Source organism: Calidris pugnax, unplaced genomic scaffold (assembly GCF_001431845.1).
Source record: "Calidris pugnax isolate Ruff unplaced genomic scaffold, ASM143184v1 scaffold4, whole genome shotgun sequence".
Classification (NCBI taxonomy): Eukaryota; Metazoa; Chordata; class Aves; order Charadriiformes; family Scolopacidae; genus Calidris; species Calidris pugnax.
Window position 1 is genome coordinate 6,287,887 of NW_015090781.1, and position 16,580 is coordinate 6,304,466.

Sequence of the window (16,580 nt, forward strand, 5' to 3'; positions counted from 1 at the left end):
TAATTAAAATCTTGAGGTTGGGAGGAAGTATATTTTCCCGTAATAAGGACACATGGTGTTGAAAAAGCAGTTGAAAATTTGTAGGGATGCACCGGAGTTTGATTTCTCCTGCAATCTAATTGATATCCACAAAAGGCAAGCTATAGTAAATTGGGATTAGTACAGCAGTAAACTCAAATCACAACTGACAGATTTTTCTCTTTTCTCTGGGGAAAGTTATAGTCAGATGTTCTGCGTATGGGAAGTCTTTGTGGGCCACCCATTGATATATTATTATCAAAGAACTAAATTGAAGATTTTTTTTTTTCGATGTTTATTAAATTTAAGAGAAAACTTGAAGTCGTTTTGGAGTTTATGAATAAGACCAGTATGACCAGAAGTTGGCATGTTGGAGACTATGATCACGGGCAGTTGCAGACAGTGTTCTGAAGGTTATCAGTGGAGGATGCCAGTGGGCTATGAATTTCCCTCATCAGTCACGCTTGGGCACAAATGAGCATGATAATTACTGCAACAAGGGTGCTGCATTAATGCACATTACTGACCTTATCCCAAGAAACATACAGAACTAGCCAATTTCTGATATAATTTGGGGAAAACATTTGTTTAAATACTTACTGAAAACAGATGTTTGGAAGGTTTTTGTGGGTATGTTAAAGTCTTAAAAAAAATAAAATTAAAAAGGTCCCAACCTGTAATTATAATAGCTAATCATTTATACCTTTCCAGTCCTTGGTCTCTGAGGCTGTGTTTTGATAATTTCTCCAAGGAAAGCACTTGCTGGTCAGAAAGTGGATTCAGATTGAGACCACCCAATAGGCACTGAATAGCAGTCATAGCAATATGTATGTTTTCATTTAGTATAAACATTTTGAACTTAATGACTTCCTGTTTCTAAGGATGAGAATAATGTTGCTTAAAAAAAAAAATAAAGAGGAGGAGGGGGAATATTAAAACAGGAAACTTGAGTACATGTGTGCACTTTGCTAGTAAGCCTATAGGTTGATGCAAACTCACGAGAAAGTTTCATGAGATGTGATGGTGTTACAACTTGCAATCCCTGAGGTGTTTGTCAAGCAGTTATGCACGATTTTGGGTCTTTGTTTGAATACAACCATTTGACCAAACAGAAATGGAACAAGCAACTAGAGCCTGTTGAATGGGACAGCGAATGTGGAAGGAGAGGTGGCCGGGAAGACTGTGAGGGGGGAATACGGATGGTGTGTTAAGCAGTGTCTTGACTTAATAAGATGTTATGCTGGATAGGATTTCTGTTTACTAGGAAACAGGCCTCTGTTTACATTTCTAAACCCAATCTGAATAAGCAAATATTGCAATAAAAGAGTAAAAAGCAAAGCTTAGATAAAACCTCAAGATTAGACTTGAATCATTAAAACATTCAACAGTTGGACTCAAGTTGAAGATGTCTATTAATTCTGTCCCAGTTTTGCTCTCTTTTGTAACTCTATTTGATGTACAAATTCTCAATGTGGCAGAGTCTTAGAAGCAGCCTGTAAAAGTGACTATTTTGTTTCTTGGGTTTCACAGTTTTAGCAGTGGAAGCAAGCGAGTTGCAAAGATCAGTAAGGGCTTGTGTAAATTGGCTGAGGTGCAGATAGTCAGGAAACAATACACTCCTGTGGTATTGTTTTATTTTAGACCTGGTCTTGGATTAATTCTGGTGGCCTTCCACATATCTCATGCAGACTTGCATCACCGCTTTATGTAGTATTCAGTTTGATCAGGACGTTTTCTTCCCTTTAAGTAATTTTTGTTGAAGGGATCAAAGCATGTGCAATAAATGCCCTTTGCCAAAGTTGAGAATCTTCTTAGAAAGGTGGCTACTGAGAGGTGAGAAGGGGGATGGGATGGTTTGATTTAATTTTGCAAGAGCTGAGAAGGGACACTCAAAGCCAAATTGAGGTCTCTTTATTGAGGAGGGAACATACAAAACAAGCATCCTTTTTACATAGCAAAAATTTACATTTGTACTGTTCCAACTGTACACTTGAGTATCACTTCAACTTACAGTTTGCAAGGAGGAAAAACAGTCCCCCTCCCAAAAGGGCTTTGCTGGAAGTGTGCTGGAGAGGAGCCTGTGGAAGTGAGTCAGTTTGACTAAGTTATAACTAATGTTCTGTCTCAACTGGGGGAAAAAAAAAAAAAAGGAAAAACTTGATTTCTGAAGAGGAAAGAAAGGCTAACTGGTCACGTTCTTACATCTCAATAACTTCTGTTTTCAAGATTGCTTGACCTGTGTTAAATTGCAATGTTCATACTGACTTGGAGTTGGGATTATGGGACTTCAGACAATAGTATGTGTATTGTGAAATGAAATCTCTTTCCAAGTCAAATGTAAAATTTTCCTTCTGCTTTTGATGACAAAATAAGTTAAACTAATTGAGCAATATTCTGAAGGTTTGCATGGTCCAGGCATTCATCAAAGTAGGGATTTGGTTCAGAATGTAAGTGAATTTGGGTATTGTTCTTGTTTATATCTTCAGTAAACTGACAGTAACACTTATGTATAGTTTTAATGGTCCTGTTTTAGTTTTTGGTTTTTGTTTAATTTTCCCTTTTGGAAAACTGGAATCCCTATGGTGAATGACAAACAAGGATTGCGTCAGTAAACTTTGTTATAGTAGCTATTGCAACAATATCTGCCAGGATCTATCTTTTGTCTCAACGTGGTGATCCAACCAGGCAAAACTGTGCAGCCCCAGTGTTTTTGTTGGACTGACCTCTAAATCTATTCCAGTTATCTGTCATTTAAGAAGAGGTGCACTTAGTTTCCTGTATTATCATTTTTATAGAAGTTCTTCATACCCTAAAACTAGTCTAATCTCAACATGAAATTTAGTATCTTGTGGTTTTACCTGTAAATGGCAAAAGATCTTGGAAAGCAAAGCCCGGGAGGTGGAGTGGGGGAAGTGAAGACTGCTGTGCCATACAGCAGGTAGATATTCCTGTTGCATTTACACCTGAAATAGCTACTGTCCCCATGTCATCATGTAGCCACTGAAATTCTTTATTTGTTGTTTTCCAACGGATAGCCTAAATTTCTTGAGTTAGGGAACTGTCTCGTTAAAAGCCTAATCTCCCTTCCATAACATTATCTTGAAGTTTATTTTTCACAAGTTAAAATTTGGCTTTATAGCATGGGCAGTGGTATAAAGAGTTTCTCTAGTACCAGGCACAAAGAGGATGCCAGTGGTTCGTGCTGCCTCCCTGGCATGTCTGACCTGGGCATCCTCATCTACTTCTACCTGTTCTGTTTTAGCCCTTCCTTTCATGCATCTCTAGATTTCTGCATGGTTTGTTTGCTGTGTAAGACATAGTCTGAAATGAAAATCCTATTTGCTAATCACGTGGGGAGTGCATGTTTGGGACTCATTTCCACGGCAGGTGTTGAAGGTTAGTTACTTGCTGTGGGTATGCCTTTCTCTCTCTCTCCAAAGTTGTAAGATTGCAGCCTTTCTTTATGGACATTTTGAATAGAGAAGCAATCACATTTTGCTTGAATGACAATAATGCCATAAACAGAGTATTGTTGCTTCTATTGTTTCTAGTGAGGCAATAAGCGGCATCGTTCTTCTGTTTGGGGAAATATTCATCTCTATTGGAGTATTTTATAGGCTGTGTTTTCTAAGGAAAGGCTTTGAAACTCAACAGGAAAAAAAATGCTAAATATATATAACCCATTGAATACAGAATGGTATCTTAAAGAAGCGTGTTCTTGCCAAAGACAAGATCAAAGTTATTTTACGTTTCCACATTACTGCTAAAACCATCATTCTGATTTGCATTCAGTGATGCATGTGACAGGCCATTATCTGGATTATTTGATGTGTATAATTAGGCATTTACTTTCTTTCCCTTTATTCTATCTGTGCAGGGGTTTAAAAATTGGAAGTAATAATGATCTGTGCACTTTTATACAGCGTTTGCATAATTAATTTGGGAGGTTGGTCAGAAGAATTTATTTTGAAGTTTTGTGCCTAAAATAAGTTACGTTGGATAAAGATGGGTATTGACATGCAGTAGAAGAGCACGGTGAAATAATATCCTGGCCTGTGGTAACGTACTGAGGGTTTCAGGCCTGGACTGTGGCTCTGGGCTGCTGGCCTTCACGCAAACACTTCAGGAAGTAGGTTTTTAACACTGGTGTTTTGAGGTGCATTGGCATTTTCCTTGTGAAAAGTGGACACCTGTGCAATAAGAGTTGTCCCTGCCCAAACCAGCGCAGCAGGTACACAAACCCAGGAGCATTCTCTCTGGAGCTCAAATTAGCCTCACTTGAACGCCAGTATTCAAGCTGCTTTAGAAAGGTTTTATTTTCAGTTTATGTTCCAGTTTTAATTGAATGTAAAGGAAACCTGAACTTATTTAGAAATGTGAATTTAAGACAACTTTTTTTTATTTAAAACCCTGTATATACCCAGAAAGAAACTGTTTTGCTGTGGTGTGAGACTGAGAGATAACAAGACCTGTTTTGCCTCTTGAAGTGCACACAAGTGCAACCTCCATTGCTAAGCAGTGGATTATGTGGCTGGTTGGTGGAAGGAATGTTTCATTTCAAAGTTTCGGAAGTACACCACGTACTTCTGAAGTTTTTAATTCTCCAAAGAATTCTGATTATTCTGGCCTGGAGGAATCAATCTTGTGGAGATTCCTGGAGTAGCTGCCCTTTGGGTCCGTCTGTGTCCTGAGTGTGATCCCTGCACGGAGGGTGAAGCACTACCTGGGGAGACCATCTGAAGCAGCCCCGTGCCATCAGCCCCACTGGCTGGGAGGCTCAGGGGGACCCTCTCCCAAGACCAGTTCTCATCATGGCAGGAAAACCCACTTGGGGTTTGTGATGTGGAGACCCCTCCTGAAAATCAGCCCCCCTTTGAGTCCTAGGAAAGAAAGAAATGTTTGTTGCCTCACTGGTTAAAAATTTGCTTTCCCTCTGAAGGAGGAACTATGGGATATGAGCAGTCAGATTTATTTTTTTTTTAAAAAAAGTCAAAGAAGAACTGCAGCACGCACGAACGAGCAGACTATATTAAGTGCCAACTGTTTGATAGGATATTTTTAGTGTCTCTTCCTGCAGTGCTGTTGAGAGGAGTGGGCTGGTGCTGGTGCTGAGCGGGTGTACATCCTGCTTGCACATCTGTGCTCTCCTTCCTCGCATGGATGGGTGTGCTGCACCAGCGAGGTCGCCAGTTAAATTGCTACTTCAGGATGCTCAAGATTCAATTCCTTAATCGGTTTGGAGGGATTTTGCTTCATGTGCCTTCTGCAGCTGATGTTGTGTTTGCTGCAGAAGCAGCACCAATCCAGAAATTTTCTTCCCTCAGATTCTGCCCTGTTTCCTTAGAAACTAATTTCATACTGTAGCTGTAGACCCAGAATCAAGTCACTTCGCATTTTCTCTGTTAGAAACATGTAAAATCAAATTGATGTGAATGTATTGGTCCTCGCTTCTTTGCAGATTCTTCTCTGCAGTGAATCTTCTCTTACTGATCATTTTCCAGCTCGGATGTGCTAGAGAACAGATCCCATTAGGCTGTGATTGCTATTCCTTTGATTAAGCTGCAAGGAGTTGTCGTTGCTGGAAGTAAAACTTTATTTTTAGTAGCTTGCATGGAACGTTCAGCTCGTGTCTCAAGAAAAGGAAGTTCAGTTGGTTAATTGATTATTGTCCATATCTTCACTTCTAAAAGAACAAATTACAAATTCTGTGGAAAACTTGAACAGCTTGAAATCACATAAAGCGGGGGGAAAAGTCCTTGTTAGTGGAGGTGTTGCTCAACTGGTAACAGATCTCCTGGGGTTTTGTTTCCAATAAATAATTTGGCAATGCTTCCCTAAAGCAGAAATGTGTTGCATCTTCACTATGCTTCAGCTAATTTTAATGACAAACTGTGTTTGTTCAGACTGATGGTCCTTTGTGGGTTTTGGAGATGAGGAGGAAAAAACTGGGAAGGGATAATGTTGAATCTGTCTGGAAACTGACAACTACAAATACAAGGAAGCAGAATGTGTAGCTTTGTTAACTTTGCATGAAGTCCTCATTTCATATATGTGGAAGAGGTAAAGGTTGGCAAGGGAACTGTTTCTGCCCTGGCTTTGTCCCCTTAATTATGCCAGTCCAAGCATTTGTGTGGCCACAGAGATTTATGCAAAACATTATGCATTATTTTATATGTGGTGGTATTTTGGCTAGTCACTTCAGTACATTTTTTGCCATGTGGGCATGTTCAATTACATTTTGAATTCATTGTTACCTCTACACTGTGTGTTTCCTGCTCTAATGAATTTACTGAGGTGGTGGTATGCAGCCTCCCACACATCTGTAATTGAAATTCTACTCCTCGGTATTCCAGAAGAGCCACTGAAGAGACAAGAAGATACTTGACTTGATCATTAAAAATCATTATGCGTTTGAAGGGTCATCTCTTTGAATTAAATTCAGAGATCCAACTTGAAAATGAACAACAGGTAGTTCTCTTAAAGTAGTCATCCCTCTAAAAAGGTATTTTTCTTTTAGCACGTGTTTTCTAATTTGTTACAATATAGTTCTACATTGGCATTTTTCCCTTACCACAGATATTAAATTAGCTCATTAAACTGAATTAATTTTTGAAATTAATGAAATGTTTGGGTCAAGCATGACAAAACATGGAGAACTTTCAATTCCTAATTAAAAAGTTAGCTGCGTGTCATGCATTGCTCACTGCTTTCATGAAAGGGTCCAATCTGGCTCTCATTTAAACTTGATGCAGATTTCTGGAGCATGTCAAGTGGATCAGAGTAAAGCTGCAAAATAGCTTTTCATGATAAGGTATAGATAAGGTATAGTTCACTATCTTTGATCGAGAGAGAGAGTGTGCCTTGAAAAATGGTGGTATAAAATGCATTAAAAGGGAGCATTATACAGCAGCTCCGATAAAACCAGATAAAAGTAGGTGGGTTTTAAGAACATGTGGTTGAAAGTAAGAAACAGTTTGAGGTAGTTATTTGTCTTCTGTAGTTTGCACTTTTTCTGCAAGTCTTTCTCAGCACCTTTGTATCCACAGTGTTGGGAGGGGGGTCACAGCACGGGTATTTTGATGAAAAAGGGAGGACCAGAGATGCAGCAGCCCTGAGCGAGCAGTGGGCTACCGGGGGGAGGGACACCTCAAAATGGGTATGACTTTGAAAAGAAATGTTTGTCTGTGTTCCTTTTAAAATTTGTCTCTGATCTTGGTTTGGCAATGGTTCATTTTATTTGCAAAACTGTCACTTTTATTGTCTAAATAAACACTTTGATACAATTGCTACTATCCTAATTAATCATACATGAACTTTTTTGCTCTTTGTAGGTACTTTTGTGAAGAGAAGGTGAAATCTGGGGGGGAAATAGTAATTTCTCTCTCTCTTTTATTTTTTTTAAAAAGGCAGCTCTAGAAAATGATGACTTCAGTACAGTTCACAAGAAAGATTGTGTGAGCTCCCCAGAGGGCATAATAATTTTTTTGAGAAAATAAGAACTTAGGAAATAACTGTACATTCAAGAAGAGAAGATAGTAAGGGGATTTTCTTTGTTCACGAACAAATTTAACTTTCTTCTTAGTAAAGTAAATACAGTCCAGATGGCTGGAAAGTACAAGATGCTCCCAGGGGTTAGGGTGGAGGTTGGATGAATTAAGCTTTGTAGAAGTCAAAACTGAACAAGCGAGATACAGAGCTTTAAAAAAAAAAATATTAAAAAAGAATGTAGTTAGTTTCTGTTCTTTTTCAGGTTTGGGGGCTGGATTGAGCCTTTCATGATAGTGATTAAGTTAAACAATATGAAGAGGCATGTTTCTGTTTATAATATAATAAGTAGGAAGAATCCTGATACAAATCTGGTTTTCTTTCACCAGTGGAGTTGGTCAGTTTGTAAACAAATCATGATCTTCACTTCCAGCTTGTTTCGATAAATAAGGAGTTTGCTACTTTGTAGCTGAGGAAAAATATTTAAAGATCTGTATGTGCACTGAGCATTATTAGTTTTGCAGCAACAGTGGCATCATGAATCCAGCTATGGCTTTATCCGTAAGTTAAATTAATACTGAAAGCAAATTGTACCATACTTTTGAAGTTTATGTTGTGAAATATCTTCTGATCATCTGTCGTCAGGCGCAGAGATTCCTCATGGGAGGTTGTGCTGTGCCTTGATGCAACTGGGCTGTTGCCTCATGTATCGCTACATGGAGTGTGGGGAAAATCCTCTTGAGCCCCTCAAAACTTCAGCTGCAGGGCTGCCTTTTCATTTCCATTCTTCTCCTCCCATTTTCGGGCACAATATGAGACAAGTTTGGCAAGTCTCACATAGAGATGCAGAATGCTGGTAACCTTGCTGGAAATGCTCAGAAGTAATGATCCTGAAGTAGAGGTAATGCTTTGGCTTCATCGCTGAAAGAGAAAACCCTACTAGGGCAGGTGTAGAGGTGCTGTAGATCTGATAGCTTAGAAATAAGAGCAGCAGAGTATTAAAGGAAAATATTAGATTAGAAAAAAATCAGTGGTTGCTCGGGTGGTCAAAGTATCAAGTTAGCAAACAGCACTTCTTAGTAAGAACACGCTGAATTGGTTATTTTTTAGGAGTGAAATGATAAAGACAGTTTGCAAAAACCATGCTCTGAAAAGAAAAGTAGTGTGAGAATGTGCTAGATCTTATTGTTACTTTATATGAAAAAGTATGAAAAAATTCCCTATGAAACTTGCTGCCTTTTTTATCCTCGGGCAGACCACTATTGCTATACCAGTGTAAGATTTCTTTTTTTTTTTCCTCCCCTCTAGTAGCAATTTAAAATCTGAAGAATCTCAATACCAGAATATGTGTGACATGGGGCAAGAAAAAGTAGACGGGGGAAAAAATGGTTAGTGTGCAACCATTAAATTAAGTAGCATTAAATAGCACCTGGAAAATGCTAGGTGTTTTCTTGTTTGCATTTACTCAAGCCTTGGTCGTAGCTTGAAAATTATTTTGCTAAAATGTATTGTGTGTAGCTTTAACATATGCTTTTTCTTTTTTTCACAATGAAGGCTAAAGGAGCACTGTCCATCTCCACTTGACAGGCTTTTTGAAGCCAATCACCACTTGTATTTTGTCTGGCTTGAAGTACCCATCACTAAAAGAGATGTAATATGTTAGCAAATATGAATGAATACAGTTTGACTAATGCTGATCTCAGCAGGGACTTCACCTCCTTTTAAGGGGGCGAGGGGAGCAGAAGTCTGTAATGCTGAAATTATTTTCCTGAGGCCAGTTAGGATGCCTGTCACAGAACTGTACCTGGTGGCCGGATCCTTAAGACCATTCTGATTTCTGAAACTGCCATTTCTCACTGCTTGGACTACATTTATGTGGAAACTTAATAATGCAGTACTTAAAATACCCTACCTGAAAATGTTTTTACAGTCATGCTGAGAAACAGTTAGTAATTAGAGTAGATACCAGGCAGCAGCTGTATGATTTACAACACTGCATTGTTGAGCATTGAGCCTTTGGTAGTGGGATTTTTTCAGATGACAAAGGGCAAATGGAATAACAAGTGTTATTATGAACTATAAACCGTAATGTAAGTGTGAATTAGCATCTTCATTTCCATATGTATTTAGTTCAGCCAGAAGTCATAATTAAAGCTTTTCAGATATTATTCAATAGCTTTGATTTGTGATGTTGTCTAAAATCAAAGCTTCCACTGGTTGTAGTGCCAATTCAGCTTGAGTATGAATGTTACATAGACTTTGCCCATAATTTCTTGCCATTCTGAACATGCATCTTGGTGCCGTGACTGGAGGGAAAAATAAAAATGAACTGTGCATTTTAATGAAAACCAGCAAATCATTTCTTGCGTAGCTTGATATTACTATGTTCTAATTGTGGAAATATGTGGTGTGTTCTAACTACTGCCTTGCCTTACAGGCTGCAGGGTTTGAGTAATTCTTTATAGTATCACCAGTAAGATTAAACTGAAAAGCTTTTGGTGCATGTTTTTCTCTAGGATGCTGACAGTAATAAATAATAAAAAGTAGGTTTTGAGTATGAGTAATCTTCTAAAGCTCAGCACAGACTTATGCCTATCAGCTGATGTGGTTTACTTGGTTATCTAGTTAAGATAATAACTGGAAGAATAATTTTTGCTGTACTACTTGTAATTAAAGCAAGATGATTCTTTGGATAATTTATGTTTAGATCTTCAGCAGCATCTAAAAAGGAAGGGAGAGTTCACATGTTTGTAACTTCAGAAAAGCTGAGTTCTCAAGAGTGTGCTGTGACAAAAGGTCAGCACTTAGAGAGTTTAATACACATCTCTGAAAGAAAAGATCAAGAGATGTGATAGCTCAAATGAAACCTAGCTTGAAATTTTTAGCTGGCTGTTCAGTAACTCCTGGTAAATGGTTTTCTATGTGAAAATATTATGGGACACTTGCACTGGCTGTTTTATCATTTATAATCTCAGAAGATTAAAGTACAGTATAGATACTTTTCATTTTTGATGGTGAGCTCTTCCTCCACGGTGCCATTGGGACGAGTTTGTTGTCAAAGCCCTGTGGCTCTGCTTGCCCACACATGGAACACCAGAGACATGTCCCATTCCACTTTTTAACCAGCGTGGAGGATTTTTCCATGTTCCCTCCTAGATGGGGAATTCCAAAATTTGGAGTCGTGTAATTGTAAGAGTGGTTTCCTTGACTACCAGGGTAATAATCCCTCTGCCATAGATTGTAAACACCCTCCCACACAAGTAGAGTCTTTTAACAAAAAGAAAAAAGTCTCTATCTTAAGTTAAGACATTTGTCTGTCCTCTCTACCATCCAAAATCCTTGACTTGTTTGGCCCACTAACTCTATAAAGCTTTGTCTTTTATGGATTTTGTTTGTTTTGGTTTTTCCTTCTGAAAGCAATTTGGTCTTTTTGTAGCACATTTCGGTTTTGTTCTGTTTTTATGACTTATTTCCCTTGCTTTCCTTCAGCTGCAATGGAGAGAATTAAGTACAGTTGTAACCCTGATTAAAATCTTGGTTTAATTGAGCTGCAAATTTGCAATGACAGATATTTGTCAGGGTGCCTATGATTAGTACCTTTTAGCATTCCTGGTGCCTTCCTGAATTCTGATGATACTCTCTGTTTTTACCGTTATGTATGTTCATTTCTTCTGGTTTTCTTTCTTCGCAGCAAGAAGCTGGGCACAGGGTGTAAATTGCTTTCTCTGTGATAGTGACTTGTTAATTATCTGTCAAGAAAATTAAGTCCCTTTGTAAGGACTGCATTGCTTTTCCCTTGGGGTATCTCTGATACTTGGTCTCCTCATGCAGGATCCGAAGGCCTGTATGAGTACTGAGTGCCATTGCCTGTTTCCAGCTTCTTTTGGGGGAATTCATAGTATCAGTTGACATTACTGAAAAAAATAATCTGAAAGTTTCTGAAGTTTCAGAAGTTTCTGAATCTGAAATGGAGGAAATTATTGATTAGATCAACATGGAGCATACTGTATAAGGTACAAGGGGTATACTGCCAGTAGTACTGCTTTTTCTTCCTCTTGGAAAGTTGAGGAACAATCCTTGGTTTTGTGCCAGTGCTCCTTGCTAGTGTCACCTGTCTTACTGTCAGGGAATGCTGCAGGATTGAGGCTTGTTACTGATCTACTGAGTTATGACTGGGGCTAAGGGTCTATTTCTGGTTGCTAGGGATGCCAAAAGTATTCTGGGAAAATCCAATAAATAAGCAGAAATCGCAGCAGAAAAACAAATTTTGATTAGACAAAGATGCTCAATAATTAAACATAAGTTCTCTCTAATCCTCAGGAAATATATCCTTGTAAAGACTCTTAGGTGCTGAGTTTTAGTAAAGATACCTTATGGGCCTGGTATGACACTTCTGCATCCTATTATATCATCTGTTTTGTATGCTGAGCACTGAGAGTGGAAAAGATGGAAACATGGTTAGATTGTCAGTTGTTTCCAATGAAGAAATCTCTGTTTGGTGGAACTGTTTGCATTCCTGTGGTCAGTGGTATAAGGAAATACCATGTTATGAAAAATTCCCAATTGTTTCCTTAAGGGCTCTTAGAGTTGCACAATCATTTGATGGCTTTGTTTGTTAAAAAAAGAAATTAGTTACGAGCTCTCCAGTTCGGACTCAAAATTCTCTTAAATATTTACCAGGGCTTTGCTTTTTCTACTCAAGTTTTGGATTCAAACCAGAACTGTGTTTTCCTAATATATGCTGATCAACCATTATAATATGAGTAGTTGAAGAAGATTATATTTTCATTGCAGGAGGTATTTTTTGGGGATATCCCATCCATTTCTTGACTATCCATCATTGTGATTACTTGTAGTTTCTGGATGTAGGCCTAAAATGTTGCTTCTCTGAGCAGGGAAGAGCTAGCTCTCAAATAACCAAGTGGCTTTTGCACTTGAATTCTCAAGAAGAGACATGGTATCTCTGACACACAAATCCTTTTGTCTTACAGGTTGAAGCCCTCATTTAACATTTAATTTGTACTTGTATTTTCAATATCCTATTTGGATTTATGTAATATGTCTGATTTCTGACATATGCATTAATTCAGATCTATTCCAATTTTTTTTGAAGCTGCTCACATTCAATATTTGTCTTGCTGCTGTCATATTTTGAGTTAAAATCTATCTCTCTTCCTAATTTATTCATCCACAAATGCCTTTCAGTTATTATTTTCCCTGATCTGAGAGCTGGCATTGAGTTGTTTCTTTACTGTGTGACACTTACTCCTTTTCAGATTTTCTTTTTCCCATCCTTGATACAATCTACGTCCTTTGCTACTGGATGTATGATTTGATTTTGGCCATAGAGGCATTTAATTCACGAGTAAGGGCTAAGACTATGGCCTGAACAGTGGTAAGTCCAGTGAGGACAACTGCTGGCCCGTGCCTACCTCAAAGAGTTTCTTGCCCGTACTCAAGGGGTGGGTAGAGTGGGATGAAAAGACCCCGATGGATTAAGCAGAGTGAATTAGGTCATGGCACCAAATGTCACAGTAATTTTACAATTGTGGAGGGGTTTTTTTTCTTGTTGTTGGTGGTGTTTTTTTAATAAGGAGGATTTTAAATTGGGGAGGGAGGAAGAACTTGTGAAAGTGCATTGAGGTATTCTGTGATCCTGGGAGAAGGAACGTGAAGAAGAAAGGGATTGTAGCAAAGAGCTTGCGAAAAAAAATCTGCTCAAAAGCATATGATTTTTTGACTCTCATGGTTCCTGGCTTCAGCTGTATGGCCTGCTGCCTCCTGCTGAGAGCTGTAAGGTCTCCAACTTCTCCAGTGCCCAGCGGTGGGGACACGACCGAGCAAGCTGGCCATCACTTATCTGGGGGTACCGGCCCCCATAGGAGTGACGGGTACTGTGCAACTCTGGAGGGGGTACAGTAGTGTTAAACACCATTGTAAATAGGCACCACTGGTCCTGGCAACCAGTGTGACTGGACCCAGAGCTGACAAAACTGGGGAAAATATTAAATTTTCATGTCTGAGAGTGATCTACCAATGCCCTCTAGAAATAGTAGCTGGGAGCCTGCAAGGCGGGATCTCTTCTTGCGGGTGATGGTTACGCTTAAAATAACGTATCAGGAATTGCATGGAAATAGCATTCTCTTATCTCTAGCGGTGTGAAGTAGATGAAAAATAGACTGTACTCGTGCCAAGAATAAAGAGTCACGGTAAAGTGTTTAAATTCCTGACGCTGTGGAGGGCTCCTGCTCTAACAGGAGATGTTGGTGCCAATACGCTTCCTCCTCTTTCCCCAGTCGCTGCCATGGCTTTGTGTGCTCTGCCAGGGAGCAGTTGGCAGGGCAGCAAAATAGGCAAATATGCCCAAGCCCCACGCAGAGTACCTGGCTAGAGCCAATTCTGTTCCCTAAATCTGTATTCACGTCAGGTCTAAAAGTAGATCAAATAGTTTTGGGGCTGTTTACCTGTATTAATACTGAGTATAAATACATTGTTCATTCCTAAATAGGAACTTGCTGAAAATAATGCCATATTTATGGCAACATTTACTTTTCAAGTGAGCAAGGAAAGGACTTTCTGTAACACAGTAATTCAGGGAAAACAGACAATTTAAGCACACGTGCAATAAAATTTTAACCGTGATTCTCTTGAACTGTTTGGGTTTTGCTTCAGAGTATCTTGTGACAATAATGTCTTATGTTAATTTTAGGTAATTCTACTTGCCTTCTTTTTGGGCACATTGCTTTTTTGGAAGTTAATTTTTTACAGCTGAAATTCATAGAGAATGTTGAATAATCCACCTTCAGTGATGATGGGCAGTGGGATAGCCAGCCAGCTGAAATGTTGAAACGGGTGAAGTATTTGTATTACAATGTACTGGGACTGAATGTACAGTTACTGAACAGTAATGCTGGAGGGGACTGTACTGAAGTCAAGGAAGAGTAACAAGGAAAAGCTGGTGATGGTTGAAAGAGGCTGTTACAATCTGATGAGTAAAAATGGCTTAACAGGCTGGTGAGAAGCACCGCATGTGCCTGATGGTAGGCTCAGCTCAGTGTTTTCACAATGCATAAAATGTCTAATTTGCAATGTATGGATCTTAAAAAAGAAAATGTAGCATATGTTTTGCATGTGTGTACGAAATCAAGGAGTCTGGCCCCTGTCCTCCAGCAAATCACTGTTTTTCCTTGGAAGACTGGTTGAGGGAAAAAGGAAGATGATGGGAATAAATTTGTCAGGTTTGTTTGAAGGTGACTTGTGCTCAAAGACTGAGAAGACAAAAGATGTTAGTAGCAAACAATTGCTATTTAATTTACTCATTTTACTTCCATGTTAGAAGACGGTGGCAAGACCAGCACCCATAGCTGCTGAGTGGTGGGAAGGGGTCAGAGCAAGGCAGTTGTTTCCTTATCTTTGCACATCAGGAGTTGTCAGCCCTCAAAAAGCACTTTTGTATTCCTTTCCCTGGCTCCCCACCCCACCGGAGCCTGCCCTCTTGGCAGCAGAGCAGCTGCTCGATTCCACTTCTGTGGGGCTACAGCAGGAGTTGGGGATTCTGGCTGCTGTGCTGTATTTTAGAAATGCAGCAGGTAGGCTGGATTTTACTTTCCAATTTGTAACCCAGTGTGCATGAGGCAAAGGAGCAAGATTCCCAACCAGGTGTGCTTAAATGAGGCTTCCCTTTGAGATTATTTTTTTTTTTGATGAAAAATGCGTTATATGGTGACAAAGTAAAATGTAATTCAGTGAAATATTCTGACAAGGAGTTTAAGAAATTAAGTGCTGTGATAATGCTTTCTTAAGTTTCAAGTGTACAGTATATTCCAGTAATATTGGAAAGCCTACCAGGAGTCAGTAATCTCTTTCTTCTGTTTTACAGGTCAACTACATTACTAGAGCAAGGAGAGCTGTGAAAAAAATCAAGGTACCTAAAATATTTTACTCTCTGAATTCTTGGCTGTGTTCTTGCTTGTTATTTAGTGTAATGATTTTAAGGGAGAGGAGGGGAATTGAATCCACAAACTGCTTCTTTCAAGTGGTTTTATTAAAAAGCACAGACAAAAAAACCCCAACACAATAACTTTAATCTCATTAATGTTGTGCAAAATACTTTTGTGGGATGAAACTGTAGCTTAGGTTTGGTGTGAGTGCAAGAGTCTGAACAACACTGCATAACATTTGCTCTAAATGTGTAATGGAATTTCTTACTTGTAAGAATATCGAGGTGTCCTCCGAGTTCCAACCACAGTGAGGTGGATGTCACCTCTTTGTACGGCTGTCACACCGACCAGCTGGTGAGAAGTATCCTCAAAGATGAGTGAATGTGTTGCTTGCTGAAGTCTGCTAATTCCTCACAGTTATTAGCAGACTTCATCACGTTATTAACCATTACATGTGCAGTTCCTAAAGATGCAGATGGAAGAGCATGAAGACAGCAAAACCTGAGCAGTAGCCTGTATTTTATTAATGAGGGACTGGGTTTTTTCATGCCTTTTTCAGACACTTCTGACTACAATGTCTTACAAGCGTTGCTGTAGTACAGTGAGCATATATTGTGTTGTGGTCTTCATTTTTATAATAATAGGCAGCAATCTTTTAGGGATTTTAGAGTCTCTTATCTGAAGTACTTTTTTTTTTTTTTTTCTACTAGTGTTTTCTATAGCTCCCTAGTCCTTGATTGAAATAAGACAGCGTTACAACTTATGTTTTCATGCCTACTGTGGCATTTAAAAGACTATATTGGATTAATCCTATTGCTTACACGTGTCTGGGATTCTTTTGGGGCAATTTTTTTGAGTTGGAGAAAAGTTTGTGGGTTTTTTTTCCTTTATTTGCTGTGAAATACTACCTTTGAAATGCTACTTGTACCTTGCAGTTGCAACACTATGAGGCAGAAGCAAGGAAGGAGTCAAAACATTACCACTTTATCAAAATGTAAAGACAATGACTTGTGTTAATAAAAGCTTATGCATACTTCTGTGCATTTCAAATTGAATAGTGCCGAGCTACCTTCCTCCACTCAGAGTGCATGAAATTGTTCCTTATGAGCGATGTGTGAACTCTGGAGCTCTCTGCCC

The 16,580-nt window shown here is 39.0% G+C and overlaps 1 protein-coding gene across 3 annotated transcripts in view; it reads left to right on the top strand.

The window, feature by feature from the left end:
* The window catches only part of ADD3 (adducin 3), a 101,118-nt gene that overhangs the window by 18,165 nt on the left and 66,373 nt on the right, over positions 1–16,580 (top strand). For all 3 annotated transcript variants that reach the window (XM_014958753.1, XM_014958793.1, XM_014958763.1), the window contains exon 2: positions 15,383–15,427. The gene's annotated coding sequence lies outside the window, so the exon portion shown is untranslated. The remainder of the gene's footprint in view (positions 1–15,382; positions 15,428–16,580) is intronic.